General features: G+C 38.4%; 1 long non-coding RNA gene across 11 annotated transcripts in view; it reads left to right on the forward strand.

Annotated features, from left to right (window-relative positions):
* LOC116444786 overlaps window positions 1–12,925 on the forward strand; it is a 74,731-nt gene that overhangs the window by 45,258 nt on the left and 16,548 nt on the right. Inside the window, exon 6 of one of the 11 annotated variants that reach the window (XR_004240491.1) lies at window positions 6,941–7,076. The exons of the other annotated variants lie outside the window; for them this stretch is intronic. This is a non-coding gene — a long non-coding RNA (uncharacterized LOC116444786). The remainder of the gene's footprint in view (window positions 1–6,940; window positions 7,077–12,925) is intronic. 11 annotated transcript variants of the gene reach the window in all.

The raw sequence follows: 12,925 nt of genomic DNA on the forward strand, positions 1-12,925 counted from the left end.
TTATGGCTCTGAGAGACAGGGTTTCACCAGCCACACCCTTCTCCATTTCCCAGCTTCCTCAAACAGTTCCTCAGTGCTAGGGCAGATTCACTCCACGTGGAGCAATTGTGCAATCTTACATCATTCCTCATTCTTCGCCTCTCTATTTTCCTTATCTGTCATGAAAACTGTTGTTCCAATATACTCAAGACTTAATCAGTGCATTTTTAATGAAAGGTCCTAAAGTAGGCATTGCTATAATCTATTTACATGTTTCCTACCTATTAAATGACTGACAGTTTCATCTCTAACATATCTGAATTTTACATTGGACAAATCATATTTTCAGCAATATATTTATCACTGGCAAAGATTGTTGAAGGATACAAAGTTTTGTGGGATTATTTCCTTGTATGATACTTCATTTCTTATGTAAATAGTCTTTGATGATCCTGTACTTTGATATATTTTTTCATGTATTTGTATCCACAACACATTGAAAGAAATAGTAAAAACATTATTCTGATAAAAGACTATCTAAACAAACACGGTATTTTTGCAATGTTCTCTTGGGAATTAAACAGAAAATAAAAGTTTACCAGTGGCGTATTAGCATAGATCTGTAGAAAATGTGGAGGGGGCTGAAGTTAGGAATAAATTACAAGTATGCATACACAGAGCTTTCACTCTGACATTTTCCTAATTGCCATTTTACAGTTTTTATTGCCACTGTACCTGCTCATTAATACATGTGTTTTAATAAGCATTCCTGTGGTTCAAGGAAATAATTCTGTTTCATGGATGAGGAGTTAAGAAACAGAGATTAAGCAATTTATAAGAAGTCACACAGGAAGCATGTGGCTATCCCTACATCTCTCGAATGCCAGTCTGGTGGTGCAACTACAGCAGCAGCTCTCAGCTTGCAAAAAAAAAAAAATCAGTATGAGTTGTGCTACAGCCCTACATTTGCTATTGTATAAGATCAAGATGATTATTAACTTTTAATATATTATGATACAATGCATAGCCCTTTATCTAGTATCTATGAATCCTGATCCTTAAGTTCTACCAGCTGTGTTACAAAAACTACTGCTGCTCAGAACACAGGATTTTAGAACAAGGTCTACGAACATTGACACATCATTATGGAAAGAAGTGAATGAATGATACTTGTTCTACTTATGTGATTAAAATTATTTCCCTCCTACCATTGTAAAATGCAATCCTGTAGAAAATTGCTTAACTCTAACTTAACTCTGTTCCCCAGTTGTTGTTAATGTGTGTTTGTGAACACCCACTGGTGCACAGAGTCCAGATTACCTCTACCCACAATACCTCATATTTCTCTGACATCCTTGAACATGTTTCAGAAATATGCTGATAGAACACAGAAAATGATTGCTATTAAAAGATAATTTTCAATGGCTTTAGACAGATTGTGTTGCTAAATTCAGTTGAGAAAATACAGTTGCTCATACAGCTTTTTTAGATTTAGCATGTATCTTTGATATGATGTGAAAGTGCTTCTATAATAAGGACACAGGCTACTTTGGAATTTGTGTGGGTCCCCTGAAATGTCCTTTCTGTGGCAGCTGGAAGACCACAATGTTCAAGCATATTGAGTTCTCCAGGTGGTAGTCCCTAAAGCTCCTTCAAAACATCTTAATCATGTTCTGGGTTCAGTTTTCTCCTTGTCTTTTTATTTACATGCCTCAACCCAAGATCAATTAAGTTTTAGGATACCTTGCTATCAGTTTCCTCTGCTATGTTTCAGTTGCTCTGTCACTCTCTCAGGAGGGGATGCCTGATGGGGATACTGCTCACCTGAGAAAACCTACACCTGTATTCAAAATGGAAAAGGCAGGAGAACAGCAAAGACAGAATTGGAAATTAATTTTTCTTTTTATCTTTTTGCTAAGTTCTTAAAATTTACTGATGGAAGAATCCAAAGACTGGGGACCTCTTGACTAAAAGAGATACCAAAATCTAGTCCCTGACTAAAATCCTTTGGATGTTGGAGTAACTAGCATTTTTCATTACTTGTGACTGGGCTGAGGTAAACTGGTTCAGGCTTAATCTGGCACAAAAGGGCAGGAGTGGTAAGATGATGACCTTGATTTGTCCATTTATTTAATAAAATGCTAAATAGGCACTGCAAACATACACCAGATCCAGGACTTGCTGATTCTTATTTCCCACTGGGAGAGTCCTTACTTTGGAGGCTATTCTTATGGACCTGCCAGGCCAGAATCATCCTGTATCTAATGGAGGAGGAATGAGAAGAGCTAAAACGGATAGCTGAAGCAAAGACATGTAGAAATGAGTTTGATCCTGTAGACTAAGTATTAATATTCTTTGTCCAACACAAGAATACATTTTAAATGGTGAGAATTCTATGAAGTCCTTTGGAAAGTTGATGAAAAAGTTGTGAGGCTAATCAGACATGTTGTGAGAAGGAAATTCTGCAATTTACCAAAACCTCGGGAGACTCTGGCAAATTTACTTTTTCCTTGCTTCTACAAGACCAAATAAAACAATAACATGTTGTCAAGTCCTTGAAATCTGTCTTTTCCACTGAAAATGGAAACTACCCCTAAGTACAAGCCTAGTGATTAGTCAAGGACTTAAAATATGTCTTCTCAGATTGGCTGTGTCAAGCAGGTTCTCGGGCAGGACACAATTAAAAAAAGCTTGCTCTTGAAGTACTGCAAACAAGACTGAATAACAGTAGTAAATTAACATACAACATGAAACGGATACTAAGCTGTATTTACATTTTCCACTCTCAAAAATGGAGAAAAGAAGAGAAGGGTAGAGGCAGGGGAAAGCAATTCAGTGTTTATAAAATTCATACATGTGATCAAAATATGTAGCTAGTATTTCAGCTGCTGCTATAATAATTGATGACTTTAAGTGGGGCTAGATTATTATAAACCTAATTTTTAAATTACCTATCTTATTCAAACAAATCTTTCCAAAATGTATCAATTGGATTAGCTCAGTGCATCGATCAGCAGCATTCAAAATTGTGCTGACTTCAGTTTTTGTGGTGTCTTCTTTGCAGTACTGTTGCCCTTATAAAAATTGTGTCTGTGGTCCTTTCAGATTTCCAAAGTTGGCTGCATCCAAATTCTTTTCGCAGTGGACATTTTGGGCAGTGAGGAATAACTATTTCCAAAACCACATTTAATTTATTTATTACCTCATCCCAGAACTTATTTTACCCTAGGGCACAACCAAAACATATGTAACTAATTATCCTGAGAATGTCCACAGCTCCAGTAAGTATGATTTTATTTTTTTTTAATCCTGCTATTTTTCATTCTTCCTGGTGTCCGTAAAGTCCTACCGAGACATTTCTGCTGGATAAATTCAGCTTTGAGTTCATGTGCAAATTCATTTATATTTCAGAATAGTTTGTTTTATCTTTTGCTGTTCAAGTAATAATCTAAATCTTGGCCCACAAACTTTTAAGTCTCTGTCAAACATTTTGGGGATATCAAAAAAGAAAGTCACAAAATGAAGGCACCAGGGCCCAGATTTATTCAGTTTAAATTCACCTAATGTCCCCATGGCTGGTGATTCCTCTTGGCTATACACAATTGAAGATGCAGGGCTAGCCAGAAGGAAACATCAGGCAAGAGAAACAAATTGGAATTTAGCCAATACAAATCAGATTTTGTGTATCTGATATTGATTAAAAAACCCTCAAACCATAAAAACTCTGAATTGTTTAGGATAGAAAGCTGTCTTATGAGCCTGAAGTTTGTTTAAATGCAGATTTTTTTTCACTATCTTCCTTCCAAAAGAGGGAAAAATTAAATACAAAATAATTATTGAACTGCAATGGAGTCATAGGAGGAATAAATTCAGGCCATTCTGATTAGGGCTATGATACGAAGTGTTTAAAAAATAAAAAACAACCCCAAAAATCTATTGTAGAGTTTGGAAAAACTTTCAGGCAGATGGCTGCTAAATCTCTCTCAGATATACAGATTTTCTTCATTGCCACAGAACAGACTCTTCCAACTTGCTCATGGGAGTCAGGACAGTTGAACATTAAAAGTGTGCTGGCCCCAGTTCAATGGAGTGTAAAAAACCAAACCTGTTCAGTCTAAATATTAGAAGCAGCTTAATTCTCACGGTGAGGAGTTCCACCTATGCTAATTCATCTTACCAGGAAGCCTGGTAAATTAGCCTGAAGCAGCCGTCACACTGTCTAAAAATTGAATGTGCATAATAATATAGAGGAGGTACTTCTGGGTATCATTTTCTTTGCTGAGGATGCGGGAGCTCAACGCATTTAATATTCAGGCTCTTGACTAAAGGTAAAATTCCTGCCTCGGTGAAGGCAACAGCAGAGCTCCCCTGAGTTCAGTGAGGCAGATCAGCCTGATTGGGCTAATAGAAGACAGGTACTTCTTCAACATGAGCTGTTTGACTGCAGCACTTGGTGTACCTGACAACAGAAAATGACTCTACAGCTGAAGCATGGAGTTTCCTGGTAGCCTTGCCATGTGGGAGCGAGTTCTCATTGGAACTGTTTGGTTTTAAGCCTGAAAGCACAGGGATTTAATATCTGCTGCTTTACATTTATATACTCCCTCACAGTTGTTTTTTTTTTAAACTATTAAAAGAAATAATGTAGATTCCTGCTTTTTTTAATTAGTCCAAACCAAACAGTATGTCTGGTTCCATAGAAGACTTACAATTCAGTGTGTCCCCTGAAATATTAATCTTCCAGACAAACAGCAAAAGCAGGTTTAATGGAAGACATAGAAAAAGAAGAACTGCTCCACATTTTTTAACCGATTTTGATGTTGAGCTTTCATTTATTGTGTTTGCTGGAGTTTTGAGGGACAATTTTCTTTGGAATGCTAACTACATTTCAGAGATTTTATACAGAACCATGTCCTGCATGGCCTTACTCCGTCTGTGCATGTGTCATGTGTTTTTCTTGTTACCCATTGAACCTAATGAGCCTATCCACAAGAGTAAACATAAGATGATAAAAATTTCCCCATTCAGACCCTAACTCACATCTCAAGATGTGTGACCAAATGTCGGACATTCCACTCAGAAGTCCAGATGAGCTCATCTCAGATAACTCACTGTGTTTCCATCTGGTTCAAATTTGAAGAAAACTATTTAGTTGGAAGAGGAAAAATACATTTTGTATCATTTTAATGCTGAACAGATTTAGTGACATACTTGCTTATTTAATCTACGGCTTTGGAGAGTCTAATGAACTGAGTAAGATACACATCTTGGCTCCAGGTCTGTTCTAGGATACACCAGAGAAGCCCCAATTGACTTAAATGGAATAGCATCTTTGTTAACGAGTGCAAAATGTATTCCAGTGAAAAAAAGTCTACAAGCATGGTATGAATATAAGTATTTCAAACTCCTGCAAATTACTTAACAGTTGATCTGCATTTATGTCTATTTATGTCTATTTATTTATGTCTTGTGTGTGTTTTTTTAGAGGAACGATACCGTTTAGTCAATAAAACAGTCTGGTTTTTTAATATGAGGAATTTAAGCATGTAAATCCCACTCCCAATAGCTGAAGAAATAATAGGTATGTGGATTGTCTGAATTCTGATGGGAGAGTGAAATCCAGTGTTGTGCTGCACATCCCATTCTGTGGTGCACGTGCCAGACAGGTTACCTTTGGTATAATACAGCCCAGCCTGGGGGGTGCCAAGCACCTATTAAAGAGTTCAGGGCCATCTGCTCTGTTTCAGAAAGATGGGTGTTCTCAGGATGGTCCAAATATGCTTCCTTTCTGTTGTACTGAAAACACAGAGGGGCAATTGGCATAAAAAACAGATCTTCCCACAAACCAACTTTTATAGGGAAATTCATGGCTCCTGGTGACCTTATCTGGAGAAACTACCAGGTAGCAGCAAATGCTGTAATCTGCTTAAACTGACATCACCATTGCAATAAAAAATATTGTTCTGTCCCTCTCCAGCTACTTACTCATTGCCAGTTCTGATCCATCCATTTTTCCTGTCACATGTGATGAAGAAGATCAAGGGAGAAGAACAGCTAAAGCTGTCCTGTTCTTTGTGTGGGAAGGGGTCATAGAGAAAAGAGAAGGTGGGAAAAGAGAAGGATAAACTGCATCAAGGGTGAGGTCCATGTTTTCAGTGGCAGTTCCATTTTATGCTGATTAAAGCATGTCACGGTACACTGGAGGGTACACTTTCTGCTCTCAGAGATGGACAGGCCATATTGCCAGTTCAACTACAATAAGATTTCATTTTACTGTCTCTGCCCCAATGTCACCTACAGCTCAGTTGTTCGCATTTTTTTCCATGCTAAATTATGCATATGAAACCCAAGTATTCTGCAAGTATTACTGCAGAAAAATAAATAAAAAAGGATTCAGAAAAAAGTGAGTCTAATTTTTGTTTATGAGTTGGGCTTGTTGTAGAGTTCAGTTTTCTTAAAGGTTGTGCTGACAATTTATTTTCCTACATTTGTGTTGTCATCAAAGTTGTGGCATAAAAGACTTGATTCTTAAGCATCAAGACTGGAGTGCTGTTTTCAGTGCAACTGATGAGAGAAAAGTTTAGAGGGCCGCCTCTTTTCTCAAAAGATGATACAGTAACGAATTGTAGAGAGAACGTTTTTTGGGCACTCAACTATAAAACATTAAGAGTCTTTTGACAGTTCTTTTTTTGTCCGAAAATGTCATTTTGTTGCAGCAGTCAAACATTGAAATGTCAGCTCACCAAAATTTGGCAAAATATCTTCTCCAGATGATATATGGAAGGAAGGAAAGACAAGCTAAGAGAAAGGCCTTGGCTTTCTCCCAGCCATGGAAAACCAAGTTTCCAACCCCAGTCTGGTTAGTGAAAGCTCTCCAGAGGAGTCTCGTCCTTTCCTGGGGAGTGCAGCCACTGTGAACCTTCTCTGGGGGCTTTGTCACAGACTTGTGCTTTGTTTTCAGTGGAAAGGTCGTGGATTGCATTCGCATGAATACAGAAACAAATTTTGAAACTAGAAGCAGTTTAATGAAAAGGAATTCCAATTTTCCAGTCAGTCTTCCTTGCTTCGTTTTGTCATCAGCAGAACTCAGTGAAAAAGTAAGTAAAATGAAGTGTTCGCTAAAAGGAAACAGACTCAAGGGAACATATTTGAAACAGGTATAAATGCCAACTTTCCATTGCCATAAAATGCCATTTAGTGGCTGAGAATTTCTGTCCCCTTCATCATGGACAATCTGAGGGTGGGAAATTTTCTTATGAAGATGCCAGAGCATTTAACTGCCTTTTCAAATATCAGTTAAATATTGAGGCAGAAGCATGCATTCTGCCATGTGCACTGGTTGCAGCAATAACAGGCAGTCAATTAAGAAGGCAGAAGCAGAGGAGGGACATTTGCTCTGAGTTCTTTTCAATGAAGCACTTGGGCATAGCAATTCACAGGTGTTAACCTGATCTTCTCTTTTATGACATGATAACAAACAGTACCACTAATAATCACTCAGACACTTTTGGAGACCTGGGCAAAGAAGGAAATTGAGTTAACCCTCCTTCTTTTTTTCCTTGCCATTTATCTGCAGCAAGTTCTTGTGAACATTCCTTTACTCCCTTGTCCTGAATTTTTATGGTGTTAACTGTCCCTTTGGTAGAACAGAAAAGAGATAATTTTTTTACTCTTACTTAAAACTGACTCCGAGTTTCTTAAGGACAGAACAAAACAAAAAAATTCTACTAAGAGAGGGAGAGTAGGACAGCAAAATAGCAACAGAGTGCTTTTCTTATTCTGCTTCCTCCAAGCTTGCTGCTAGACGAAGAAAAAATGTAGCAAAAATCCTTACCAGCCACTCTGAGACCTGGCAAATTTACACTAGTGTTGAGCTGCCAAAAGCAGTGCTCTTGGTTATCTTGCTGGTTGCAGGATTGCAGCAGTGCTGCAAAAGAAACAGTTTAGGACAGACTAACTAAACAGATGGCAAGAACAGAGAAAGATTAACTGAATTAAAGAAGGAAAAGGAGATAGCAGAGAGAGGCTGGGAACAGTAACCTGAGCCTGACATGCTGGATATCATTCACAAGTGAACAGAAACTAGTAGAAATGGGGTTATCTTTTGGATCCTTCCCATCAACTCTGTCTGCCCATAGCATCTTTTAGCATGAAGAGAATTAAGGTTCAATAATGCCATAAAGAACCCTCAAGTCCCTGAATATGGTAGGCATTTTTTGCTACAAAGGTAAATTTAACTACTTTCAGCCTTCTTGGAATCAAACTATGGACACAAAAGTGCAATAAGCAAAATAGGATTTTTCTTTTGTTGTTTGCCAAATAAGCCAAATTTCCTGCTCATCAGTTTTGGAATATTTCTCCATTTTTTAAAATGTAATCTCACCAGCATTTCGCTCAGCAAGGATTTTTCTCTGAACTTTCAAAGTCCTTTTGTCTATAATGTTTCCTGACTTTATAAAGTCTTTTTATATAACAGGCAGAGGGAGACTTTTATTATTTGGACATTGATATGTCCATGCAATATAACTTGTCAGTTTTGGATTAGTGGTTTTGGTCCAATGATTTAGTCACCATTAGTTTCCCTGAAAAATAAATAAACTATTTTTTTTCAAAGAGATTTTCATTGTCTTCTAAAACATCTAATATTGTCAGCTATCAGGAAGGGCCACTGAATGCTGATATGCCAGCAGCCCTACAGCTTCTGGGATAGTGGTCTGGCAGTTTTTAAAGGCCTATTCCTCTTTCAAATATGCCTTGCAAAATATCTTAAGACAAGCTGATGGAAGTGGTGCCACTGTGGAAGTGTCACTGTGCTATGTGCCTGTCTTCTTAAAGATTTGTGTTAAGCAGAAAAAACTTAAGGATATATTCAGACAGTAGTCTCAACAGAATCAGTTTTAAGACATTACCTATGCCCTTGGCAGTGTATCCAGTAGTCACAAAAGTGAATGTGGGGTACAACAGGGTTCAGCCTGGGCACTGGGAACTACCTGGAGCCCTGGCAAAAAACTGTGCAATTGGGTCCTCAGACTCCACATTGCTCTTACTTTCTGTAGGAAAGCAAGAGTGGGCACACCAAGGCTTGCAGCAACCAGTTCTTTCTGCCATCACGTAAAAACGGAGTAAGAAATGAGAATGTTACGCAAAGAACACTACAGGGAATACTAAGCAAAAATTGTTCTTCAGTTGAAAAAATGTCATCAGCTGATTTCCTCTTTTTGCTTCTGTATATTGCAGCACTAGGAGAAAGTGGGGGGGGAAGAAGGGGAGCAGAAGGAGGGAAGCAGGCTTATGGCCAAAATTTTATTGGTAGTCCAAACATATACTAGGAAGTCTTCTGTTAAGAAATGTTCTTCAAAGTTGTCTCAAGTTTATCAAAGTTTAATGTTGGTTTTATTACACTATTTGCCTCAGTAACAAAATTCTGAAATTAAAATAGCCACCCTCTAGTGCATATTGCCCCTTCACAGTGCAAAGGATAATGCTGATGCAAGAAAACATCTATTTGTAGTATTAAGAAGAAGAAGAAGAAAAAAAAATCTTGTGTGACTTCAATTTTGATTTGCAAGGTATCTAATGCTGAACTCTAAAGAGAATCTAAAAGTAAGAACCAGCTTTTAAAAACAGAAAGCCTTGCACCCAGGAGGGGTGACTTAAAATAGTAGTTCTATTTTAGGTCTTACAGAGGAAGAGAACTGCTCTATTACTTTCTTGCCTTATGCAATCAGAATACTGCATTAAACGATTAAAGGAAAAGAGTGAGCCAGTTCTCTAAACCCTAAGTAACTAGACATAGTTACTTAGGAACAGAAATTTGAGAACTGTTAATGAAAATCAGGAACTGTTCAAGGACCTACTGCTGCTTTGTCTATGCTCAGCATAAAGGAGAAGTAAATGGAAATAAGACTCAGTTACATTTCAGCATATACAGGTGACAAATGCAACTCAAAAGAATAAACAGACTGTTTAGAAACGAGTCTGTTCTGTGTTTGCAATGGAGCAGGAACACATTCTTTTGGCTGGGCAGCAAATAGTGTCCCACTGTACCACTGGCTGCCTGTGCACATATGTGTGACATCCTTCAGCGTGGCATGTCAGTCACAGGGACTGAAGCATGAGTCTGGTGTGTGCTGAGGTTTTGGGAGGAAATCTGAAAACTAAATTTCAGTTCAACAGGCCTGATTAACTTAAGTCATATTTACTACCCTGTCACTGCAAGATACCTACCTATGTAGCTCGCTAGCTAGATCACTTGCCACCTTTCTACTCTCTTCTCTTGCACCAGTAAAGGTGAAATGGAAGGAGAGCAAGGGAAAAAAACACAAACCAGGAAAAACCCTGAGAATCCAAAAGCTGTTGCAGAAGGGAGATTTTTTTGAAATGTTTTCTATGAAAATATTAACACTTTTCCCTGGCTTTAGTGAGTGCACGAAACAGAACTGCTGTGTTCTGGTGCTTCCTACTCCATTCAGGTTGCAGCCAAGGACAAGTATAGGTGGCTTTTTCTGCTTATGGATTTTTTGACAGGTTCCATCTTCATCTTTTTATTTCTATTAGAAATCCACACAGAGCAATTTTCCAAGCATCTCCTTAGTAACTGACACTTAAACCACAAAAATCTCAACACTGAACTCATTATTTCCTCTCTGCTCTCCCAAACTCCCAATGATACAGAGGATTCTAAGGAAGTGGGATGTGCTAGGCATGGTCCAAGAGAGGAATCAGCTCCATGAAGACCTAAATCTAGGAGAGAGGCTGATCAAATGAAGGTCTAGCAGAGAAGCTGTCTCTCAGCTGCTGTATCCATGCTGTTGTGAACACCACTTTTTCTCTCATTGCAACAAAGCTCTAATAACAGTACTATCTAACTTCCACTTTTTGTATTTTCATTGGAGAAAAAAAAAATGTCAAAAGGAAATACTTTTCCCTATGGCCAAGTAATGTTATTCAAAAATCCTGTGTTAGATGAGGGTTGCTAAAATCCCTTTGGAATCTCCCTTGTGCAGTGTTTCTGTACAAACACAGCACAGCATTATGTTAAACCACCATGGCTGAATGATCTCTGCAATCCATGACAGAAGGAAAATAGATTGATCATATGGATTGAATCACAATAGATAGGAAAGACTAATACAGAATACATCTTCTTTAATTAGGAAATCTTTCTGTCTCAGGTATTCAAAAAGTGAAGTTAATTCATGTAAACATTTTACATCTGGGCAGACTTAAAAATGTATCAGTACAGAATATTTTAAAGTTGAAGCTTCCTAGGGGAAATTCAATAATTTTTTAGGGCCAAAACACTGAAGCCAATAGGATTTTTCTCTTTAGAATCAGAATCAAACAAAACCGTCCCCAATTCTCCCCTTGACTATTGATGACAGGCACCGGAGCTCTGCAAAGGAAAATAGAAAAAGAGCACTAATGAATTTTGAAATGAACTTGCCAAGTTGCAATACTGTCTTCATTTAAGTCTCTTCTAAGAATTTTTCCAAGGTATTAACAGGAAATAAATAGCTTATGAAAACAGTAGTATAATTTCAGTGGAGCCATTGACATACCCAGGAGCTCAAGTCAAAGCTTTTTCATGTGAGTGAGAGTCTCCATAGCCACTGGCAGAACAGCAGACATTTCATGGGTTTGGGGGTTAGTTTGGCAAACACATGTGGCTACAGTTGCTTTCTCTGCCCCAGCTTCCTCTGAAAGTCTTCACTACTTTTTTGGATAATCCTTTCAGTTCCTTTGGGTACCTTTCCATGCAGCAATGACCAAGCCAGCTCTAAACGTTTTCGTAACAAGACAATTTCTAAAGCCAAATTTCAGATACTAAAAGAGGGTCCCTAAATGAGAAATCCCAGTTTCTGGAAGCAGGATAATCTTATTAGCAAGGCATAGGTTGCTTTCCAGCAGGGCTGACTAGCTAAGGAAGCATGGCTGTTCTTTTCCCAGTGCCTGTTTTGCTGCTACATGACTGAACTGGGTTGATTTGGGTATCCCTGCACTGGGCTGCTTAGTTATAAGCACTGAGTCTCAGTTCTTCATGCGTAAAACGAAAGCAGTAATAGCTTCCTCCTGCCATGCACACACGTAAAGGAGAAAATGTTGGAAGAGCATGTGGGTGTTTCTTGTAAAGGTTACTAGACCTGTCTAGTATCTTAGATCTCTCTTTCTGACAACTTTGTGATTTTTGAACCTGATCAGTGCCAAATGGTCATGTGATTTCATAATTTTATCCCCAGTCCTGCTTTTATCCTGTTTCCCTTGTATTCGTCACATCCTTGCTTGGAAAGCACAACAGTCCAGAGGGAATATGAGAAATGGGAGAGACAGGTTATCACAGAGCTGGTGCTGAGGCTCTGTGAGTTACAGAATGCCTCAAATGCAGTGGAAAGCTGACTGGGTCAGAAGCTTTCCAGCCACTTCCTTTTTCTGTTGTTCCCACAGCAGGGAGTGAGGTGGGATATGTTAAGACCTATCCTGAAACTCGGATGAACTTGACCATTTCATATGTTTCTACTGCTAGATTGTACTGGCAGCGACACTCAAAGTAGTGACACTACACAGGAGGATGTCATTGAGTTGCTTGCTAAGTTAGGAGGTCTCAAACCAAAACACATACACATAATGACTGGTTCTGTATATGAACAAAGAAATATGCAGTCCTGCAAAGCAAGGGGAAAAAAGCTTTTGAAGATTGTTGCAAGTGCAGGCAAAACTCTTTTCTGTATCCCCTCTCCCCTTGCATGGGTAAGATGTCTCACACATAATATATGTTCCACATGCTACTGACTCATTTTCCTTCTCTTAATAAGATCACTTTTAAAGCAAAATTTCAGTCTTTGAAAGCAAGTCCCTGCCCTTTTATATTTAGCAAAAGTAAACTACTTCTCTAAAATATGTCTGAATTTCTCTGCAGTGGGTTTGTGGAGGTTATATGACAGACCTG

Source organism: Corvus moneduloides, chromosome 5, assembly GCF_009650955.1.
Source record: "Corvus moneduloides isolate bCorMon1 chromosome 5, bCorMon1.pri, whole genome shotgun sequence".
Taxonomy (NCBI): domain Eukaryota; kingdom Metazoa; phylum Chordata; class Aves; order Passeriformes; family Corvidae; genus Corvus; species Corvus moneduloides.